Below are 9,416 nucleotides of genomic sequence, written 5' to 3'. Positions count from 1 at the left end.
ATAAGAATATCAAGGTATATCATATGGATGTGAAGTTTTCATTTCTCAATGGAGATTTGGAAGAAGAAGTTTACATTGAGCAGCCAGAAGGATTTATACTCACCTCAGATGAAGGGTTCATATGCAAACTGAAGAAGGCCCTATATAAACTAAAGCATGCTCCCAGAGCTTGGCATGAAAGGTTGGTTAAATATATTCAGCAAAAAGGATTTAAGAAAGGTACAGTTGATAGTAACTTATATGTAAAGTTTGAAGGCGGCCATCTACTAATAGTAGTTGTGTATGTGGATGATATAATATTTGGTAGCGATATGGAACAATTGGGGCATCAATTTGAAAAATGTATGCAAATATAATTTGAAATGTCCATAATTGGAGAGCTATCCTTCTTCTTGGGTTTACAAATTGCTCAATCTCCACAAGGAGTGTTTATATCCCAATCCAAATATCTCAAGGAAACTCTGAAGAAATTTGGGCTGGAAGATTGCAAACTAGTAAGCACACCTATGACTATAGGCTGCAAGTTGTGAAAATAATATGGAACACCACTGGTAAATCAAACTGAATACATATCAATGATAGGAAGCTTATTGTATTTGACTACTTCAAGGCTAGACATCATGCAAGTCGTGGGGTTTATGGCCATATTTTAGGATTTTCCACGTGAGAGTCATGTTGTTGTTGTTACGATAATTTTCAAATATATTCAAGGAACAACAGAGTATGGACTGTGGTATGATAAGAGAGAAGAATTCGAATTGAAGGCCTACATCAATGCATATGGGATGGAAGCCTTGATGATAAAAAGAGTACTTCTGGTGTAACTTTCTTCCTGGGAAAATTCTTGGTGTCATGGGTCAACAAGAAACAAGCCTCCATTTATTTGTCAACTCTTGAATCAGAATATATTGCTTCTACTACCTGTTGTCTGTGGATTCTATGGATGAAGAAAACTTTGAAATATATTCAGGTAGAGTTGATTGATCCCATTCCAATAATGTGTGACAACACAAGTGCCATCAACATCTCCAAAAATCTAGTCATGCATTCAAAGACTAATCATATTCCTATCAAGTTCCATTACTTGACGGAACAGGTTGTCGCCAACATTGTCAGACTTGAATATGTGGCCACTAAAGAGCAACTGGAAGATATATTTACTAAGCCACTGGCAAGAAAAACATTTGAATATATCAGACAGTAGATGACTTCTCCCTCCAAATGACTTCATTTTGGTAGGTGGTGGAAACTACTCAGCATGTGGAACTCATGGGAGAGTAGGCTACAATGGTTCAAGGGGAGTATTCAAGAAGTATTCTTTTCCACTGATGTCAAAGGGGGAGAAGATTAACATCGGAGTAGACCATGCCTAGCCTGAGGGGGAGCTTATGGTGTTCCCATCAATGCCAAAAGGGGAGGATTTTTGGAAAATTTGTGGTGTATGAGTGGTTGTGTCAGTGTTGGAATTGATTTCAACATGGGTCGCCATGATGATTGGGTGTTCGGGAGGAATCCTATGGTTTTTGGAGTGCTTTGTAAAAAATCATCGTAGTAGCAAGCTTACTGGAAAAGCCATAAAATGATGACTACAGTGATGGACCAGATGGAATTCCATGATAACTACAAGCTTTATGTAGAGAATCATCATAGTAACAGGCTTACTAGAGAAGCCATAAAATGATGACTATGGTGGTTGGGAGTTCAACATTCCAAGCATAAAAATAAGATTCAAGGAGCAAAGTTTGGCAGAAAGTTTGCAACCATCTCAAAGGTGGAAGATGGACATAAAGCTTACATTGGGCCCTATTCAAGGAAAATTTGTCTGGAAGAGTTTTCCAACGATATGTAGAAGTCCAAAAATGGACTCCTAGATCAAAAGATATGGTCTAACAAAGTCCGGGGATTTGAAGCCTTAAGAAGGATGAGATATCAAAGTAGGCAACATATCATATTGGAACCCTGAAGATCAACACACTGGAAGACCGAGAAATTAGCATATCAGATATCAAAACCCCCTAGATCAGCACATCAAAACATCAGGACATCGACATTTCGGATATCGGAAGATCGTAACTTCTTAATAGACAAACCTTTAAAAGTTATGATATCTAATAGTTATGATAGTACTAAAAAGCGATAAGGAATGCTGAAGAAAATTAATGGAGGATCTTGTTGCAAAACCAAGGTTTGACAGGCCCTCTTCTCTCTCCTCTAGTAGGACACATGGTGGCATAAGATTGGCTTTGAGAAGCTACAGTGGCATCTAACGACAACATGACGTGGTTGTACGACAAGACACGTGGCAGGAAGATTCAACCATAGTGGGTGGCCTGATGGGCCAAAATTGGGTGACATGTGTCACGACTAAGAAGTCGCCACGTAGATTAATGATGTCATATTGGAGGATGAAGACCTTGTAACTTCAGTACAAATGGTTTTTGGAAAAGTTACGATGGAAGGGGCTTTCGATATTGGGTTGGCACTTGGTCATGAGAATCCAAAGAACCAAGGGTGCAGAGTAATTAAAAATGGAAGATTGGCCCCTTGTAGGAACAAAAGGCCTTAATAGTTAAAGGCTATATCGTCAGTCACAACTCTTTGTCCCATGGAGGATAAATGATAAGGAGATAAGCGCCAAGGGCTAAAGGTCAATCAGAATCTTGCGATTTTGTAAGGTCTGTTAATAAAAGTTAGAATATGGTGTTCTGTCGATGAAACAATACAACGAGTTAAAGGATGTATGGGTTGGAAACTTTAGAATTGAACGTAGACTCAAGAGAGTTGATCTTTGAAATGGACTAAACTGACAGAAGACTTTGTAATAAGGAATCGAGCACAGCATCTCTGGCAGAGACAAATTTGAGTGAATGAAGGAAGCAATCGTCTGCTTCGCATACATGACTGGTTGTGTTAAATAAGAATCTGAGTCATAAACTCTATAAACTTTCAAGTTCTATGGAGCGATAAATGAGAATGGGGCTCTCAGAGAAGTGTGCAAGTCAATAGAGAATTAATTTTTCAACATGGAACTCTACGTAGTCAAGTGGGAAATAACTGCAAGGTCCATCTCTGATTTGGTATTGTGACAGGAAACTACCAAAAGACTTAACATTTTAAGGGAAGCCATGTCGAAGTACATTTGGGCAACTAAAGTATATACAACAAAGATTTCCTTGTGTAGAGTGCCTCAATGAAAAAAAACCATAGACTGCAATTGAGTAGAGTGGGAGTTGAGCAGATTGCGAAAACGCAGTGGAGTGAGAGGAACGCGCAATTGAGTAGAGTGGGAGTTGAGCAGATTGCGAAAACGCAGTGGAGTGAGAGGAACGCACAAAGAAAGAGAAGTCCAAGCACCGAGTAGCACACTGTGTGATATAGTAGAAAGTGCAATAGGAGTGTCATGTGGAGAATAATGAGGGTAGTGTTGAAGAGCAATTAGTAGAGAGCCCTTGACAAATAAGGTAAAGTCTTGAGGAGATGTTGTTGTGAGCAACAAGTGAAGATCTAATGCATGAGAGCATAGAAGATAGAGTGCAAAAGTTTAATATGCAAACAACCACTTTGGTATTTTACTTGTAATTTGTATGCCTTTGTTTTTAGTTTGAAAATTGTATGAAATAGAACAATAGTGGAAAGCGCAGGTTATTGCCTGCACACTAAAGAGGTTGGTGTCTCTTGGCAGGTTGGTGCTTTTTTATCAAAAGGGGTTGGTACCTCCTGTGAGTGGGTGTTCACAAACAAACAGATGTAATTAAGTGAGTGCTTAATTTACATCATAAACAAACAATGAATTTGGTGGTTTTTTCCCTCTGGATTTCCACGTGTAAAGCACAGTGTAAATGTGTGTTGCTCATATGATTGTTGTATGAACATCTATGTTTAAATTTGTTGATTCACTAATTTTATGAATAAATGCTCTCGCCAATAAAATAATATAAAAAAGGACTATACACATAATAAATAAATAAAATAAATAAATAAATAATTATTGATTCGCCCTAGCCCTCTCTCAACAATTCCTTATTTCAACCATATTTAATTAAATACAATAAGATTATATAAAATAAAAAACTATGTTAATGTTGGTTATAAGCTTCTTAAACCCTTTTTTCTAAGCTTCTTTTGGATACAATTTACCGGATTCACTCAACTCATGTGACAAACTATATTCTCTTGAAATTTTTTGTGAAAAAATATATTGATTTTGATAACAAGGATGTAGTTTTCAATAGGTTTATTCCACGGTTTCCATTTCCAATTACACATTTCACTTTACATTTTCACAAACAAAACCTGTAATTTCATGTCTTAACTTCCTCTTTTATTTAAACATTTTAAGATACAATATTAACAAGGCTGCTGGGCAGCAAGTCCCTGCCGCGAGAAGGGTTTGATCTAATTAGTTTTCCTGCATGGGCCTTCAACAATAGCTAACCATAGGTATGGCAAACTTATAGTATATATGATGAAGCTCCAACATTCAGTACCTTTCTATCAGATATAAGAATGGCAAACTTATAGTATATATGATGAAGCTCCAACATTCAGTACCTTTCTATCAGATATAAGAAACATACCTTGACAGTGGATAAGCTTAGGATTGATATTTGTCCTGATCATTTTTTTATTCTAAAGTACAACAAGTTTTAGAATAGTCTCATACATCATTGAAATTTCACTTTTGCGTCTTTGTAAAAGTACATGGTTCGAAAATAAACTAAATGAAGCCAGTTTGTGACCATTGATCCAATTGATCAACCGCAGAGTATTAAATTGATATTATTGAATTCAAATTGTGAAATGTATTACATTAAGGATTAACTAGAAGAACTAGTATTTGAGTTATTTGTTTGGTTAGACATGTCGCAGAAGCACGCAGACAACCTAGAAGATCTATTTTTCAGGGGAAGCAGGAATATGCCACGTGGAAGACACTTCCCCGCCCCGCAATCCTCTTTCCCTGCCCCATGTTGCTAATCAAGAATCTTCTGATTGGTTCCTGTTATGACATGAAACCCATTCTCGGGATGATTGTCCATACCGAGCCCTTGGAGTAATTGTTAATATTAAAAAAAAAAAAAAAAAACATAATACCAACATCCTTGACTGTGATCAAATGAATTCATGTTATTAGATAATAACATCTAATCTACAAAAAGAAATGAAGCTGAAAAAATATAATAATATGTGATTTTATAAAAACGAAATAATGCTCACAGAGAACAGAGCCCATGGTTAACTTACTGAAAAGGTAAAAAGAGTCTTCCTCCAAATGGCATGGTATATGATTCACTGGTTGTGGATCTTTGGCCTGTACAAGCGCTTAGATAGGTTGGTCGGCTTGGGCCATATTGATTTGTCAATGCTCCTGGGAATAGTGATGGCATATTGGTGGCGATCGAAGAATCTGAACTTAATAAAGTCAAGTGTTTTCCTATATTTCTGAATCTGATACAAATATTCCAGTAAAATGTACTAATTCGCTATTTTTTATTTTATTTTTTTAAACGATACAAAGTATGAGAATGTTAAGAAAATTGATAATAATAATAATAAAATAAAATTAATTAATTAAAAAGAGAGGCTTGTGACGCTGACCTTGTATGCATGCCAAGTATGGGAGATACTGCTTATCAAGTTCCATGCCAAGTGTGGGAGATATTGATTCCCAACTTCCAATCTATCACAGCGTGAAGCCACCACAACCTTCACCAATTACAGTTTTATCACCTCCAACATTCAAAATTCCGATGGATGGCGTAGCAGCCGTACAAAATCAGACATACCGATCATGCACATAGAGCCATTCAAGGAAGGGAGGTAATGGTCTCCTCTCCTCTCACTTTTGGCATCCATCCTTCACTCCCTACTCAAGGAGGTTACTGAGTGAATACTACGCCTTCTTAAATGGATTCCAATATCTACATCACCATAGGAGGAAGAAAGGCATGGAAGGCAATAGAGCATGAACCTAGGAGGAAGAAAGGCATGGAAGGCAATAGAGCATGAACATAGGAGGAAAGGCAGGGAAGACAATAGAGCGAGCAACAGTTCGAGATTATGACCTGCATAAGAACCAACCCAGATATAAGTACTCACGAAGCGTCACTTCACCAATTCGGTGTTTAATTTAGAAAGTGTTGTATTTGCTAATTTAGCTAAGATTATGCTAAAATTATAGCTTTAGCAAATTTGGGCTTATGCTACTTTAGTAGTCTCAACATATTTCTGAAAGCACATTTCTGAGTATAACAGGGAAAAAAGTTCATCACAGATGTAGTCTCAAGGCACGTTGGTTCGGTCCTCGAAACCAACGCTGAAATAAATCACCAGGTTGAATAAGGTATGGTCTTTCAAACTCTTGTATAAACTCAGGATTTTTCCCTAGCTGTTTTTATAACAGCGATTACCATCTGAAGCTTGGCACGGGAAAAAATTGTAGTCACATTCTACTCTAATTTATTTATATTTGCAAAGCCTAGAAGGGACATAGTGTTATTATGTGGGCCTCGACTCCCCAAGTGAAGGTGCTTTAGTTCCAAAGTGGCGCTCCCCTACATATATGAGAAGCGGTGAGCCAGAGCCTGAAATATAAGCGGTCGCGTAAGGAACCCATCCAGTCCACATACAAGAGTGTGTGTGAGGTGCATGGACACTTATTTGAGGATTCTGTTTGGCTTCTACTGCTCCTAAAAACCCTAAGGCTCCTTACAATATTGTTTGTTGAAGATCCCAACGAATATTTATTAGATGCCTTACAATCCATAGAACAGGGAGAAATTTGTTACAGGTAACCCATAAATAGTTACAGAATTTGATATAACTTCTCAGGATGAGATCAGACTCTATCTTACTTAATTTTCATGCATCGACTTTTTCGCCTGCCCAACTTGCGATTTATGGAAACAACTAGCTTCAATCGATTGATATAACTTCTCAGGATGAGATCAGACTCTATCTTACTTAATTTTCATGCATCGACTTTTTCGCCTGCCCAACTTGCGATTTATGGAAACAACTAGCTTCAATCGATTTATATATGCGTTTCCCACTTGAAATAGAGAGAGCCTCTGGTTTGGCCCAGGGAAGTGGAGTTTGCTCCAGTTCCAAAAACCACTTCATTTGCCATTATTTATGAAAAATAAGATTTCATTTTTCTGGGGTCAGACGAACTAGGTCTAAGAAACTGGAGATTCTTGTTAATAAACTCTACCCTTTCATCTTGTTTCTATCTGCCTGCTAGGAGTCTTTGAACTTGAATTCTCATATGTACGTGATCCTCGCATATCCACTATATATGATCGTGCATAGAGACATTTTACTTGTCTCTAGATTTCCCACCGCTACGGGAACAACCAAAGGAACCCGTCGCAGTCCACACGCATAAAAATTGTGTATGAGAGGTGCGATACATATTTGAGGATTCTGCGGAGACTCGTAGCAAATCCCAAAGGCCAAACTAGCATATCTACGTCCTAGCAATGAAAAAGAATAATAATCCGATGAATGCGTCCGTCCAAAAAAAACACTACCTTTGTTGGTATTTCCAAGTATTTTCAGCGGTAATTGAGGGGGCACTGTGTCACTTTTAGGATCAAGCTGGTTATTGCAACTGCGCACCAGAGCTTTGAGCTGGTTACTGTAAATGTGAATGAGAGCTAGCACTTGACGGACAAGCATGGATAGGCATCTGAAGAAGAAAGAGGAAAGGGAGACCTACCACCCACTATTAATGTGTTGAAGAGGGTGAGATTTCTATAAAGATCACGGGAATTTAAGACAAGTGGTACCGCCATGTAAAGTGATCACGGGTATCTCAGACAAGTGGTACCGCCATGTAAAGTGATCACGGGAATTTAAGACAAGTGGTACCACCATGCAATGTTGCAGACAAGTGGTACCGCCATGTAAAGTGATCATGGGAATTGGTAAAGTGATCATGGGAATTTAAGACAAGTGGTACCGCCATGCAAAGTTGCAAAGTTTTAAACATGTGTGAGCTATGTGTTATGTGAATGATTTCTCCGCAGCCTTGTAACATAAACCAAAAAAATATATCTTCTTAATTCCTAAACATGAAATGTCCGAAGTGATCATGGGAATTTAAGACAAGTGGTACCGCTATGCAAAGTTGCAAAGTTTTAAACGCAGTTGTCTATAATGAGACTTTTTGGAAGCTTTTTCGGTGGGTTTTTCCGGTCAAAATCTGGCAGCAATTTTTTGGAATCGCAAGTTTGATAGCTAGTTTCTGTGCAATCAAGGTGTCCCAGGGGTTTTTCAGGGTGCTGAATCCAAATATGCAGTTAAAAAACCATTTTAACTGCAACAAATCAAGATTTAACCTCAATTTCTTCGGCCGGATTCCGTCACCGGAATCTCCAAAAAGTCTCATTATAGACAACTCCGTTTTAAACATGTGTGAGCCATGTGTTATGTGAATGATTTCTCCACAGCCTTGTAACATAAACCAAAAAAATATATCTTCTTAATTCCTAAACATGAAATGTCCACCAAACTAATGTTAGCATTAGTTAATTGAGACTGAAACTTTGGAGATGAATTGAAATTTATCCTAACTTTCAGTACATCATGCCTCGATATGAGGCCAAATAAGATGTTTAAATTGTCGATTGGTTCTAATGGCGGTTAGATGAAGCTCACAAGTTAACGGAAAGGTGTTTAAAATTACTTTATAAAATATAAACAAAAAAAATTATGTTAAATTGATTAATTAACTTGGTTTCTGTGCAAGGATTAATGAAACTATCATGAATCATAGTCCCTGCAGCCCCACTTGGTTTCTGTGCAGGGACTAATGAAACTATCGTGAACCGATTACAATAGTCCCTGCAGCCCCGAAGGGGCAGGGACTAACAAGACGAGTAATAGTGTACTCAAACATTTTAGAATTTGGATTTTTTCTAGCTATTTCTACCCTAAATTCAGTTAAAAGTTAGAATTGGAGTTTGAAGTATTAAGATTTTACAATTCAAAGGATGAAGGGAATTTTTGGGATTTCAAGAGAGCTGAAACTATTTTTATAATATAAACATAAATTTAATAAAAAAATAAAATTTTTGCAAAAATAAATTTGAATAATAAAAAGTTCAGAATTATTTTAAATAGAAAATTCTAAATTTTATAGAAACCTGGAAATAAATTTATTAAAAATATATTTAAAGTTTCGATTGCTATACAGTTAAGCTATTTCCATTATACAAATCAAACACTTGCAACAGTGACCGTTATAGCTGAAAAAGTAAATAGATGAGGTATATTAGAGAGGTAAATCAAAGAAATTACGTTAGAAGTGTAGAAGGATGACATCTAAAACACAACTCATACACCCCTCTTCTTCTCTGCATACTCTGTGGAGGATATTTCTCCTCCACCACCACCGATCAAAATTATCTTTT

Source organism: Pinus tabuliformis, chromosome 2_1 (genome assembly GCF_031772625.1).
Source record: "Pinus tabuliformis cultivar Carrire ecotype Pingquan chromosome 2_1, CPIR1, whole genome shotgun sequence".
NCBI lineage: Eukaryota > Viridiplantae > Streptophyta > Pinopsida > Pinales > Pinaceae > Pinus > Pinus tabuliformis.
Note: the sequence above shows the minus strand (reverse complement) of the source record.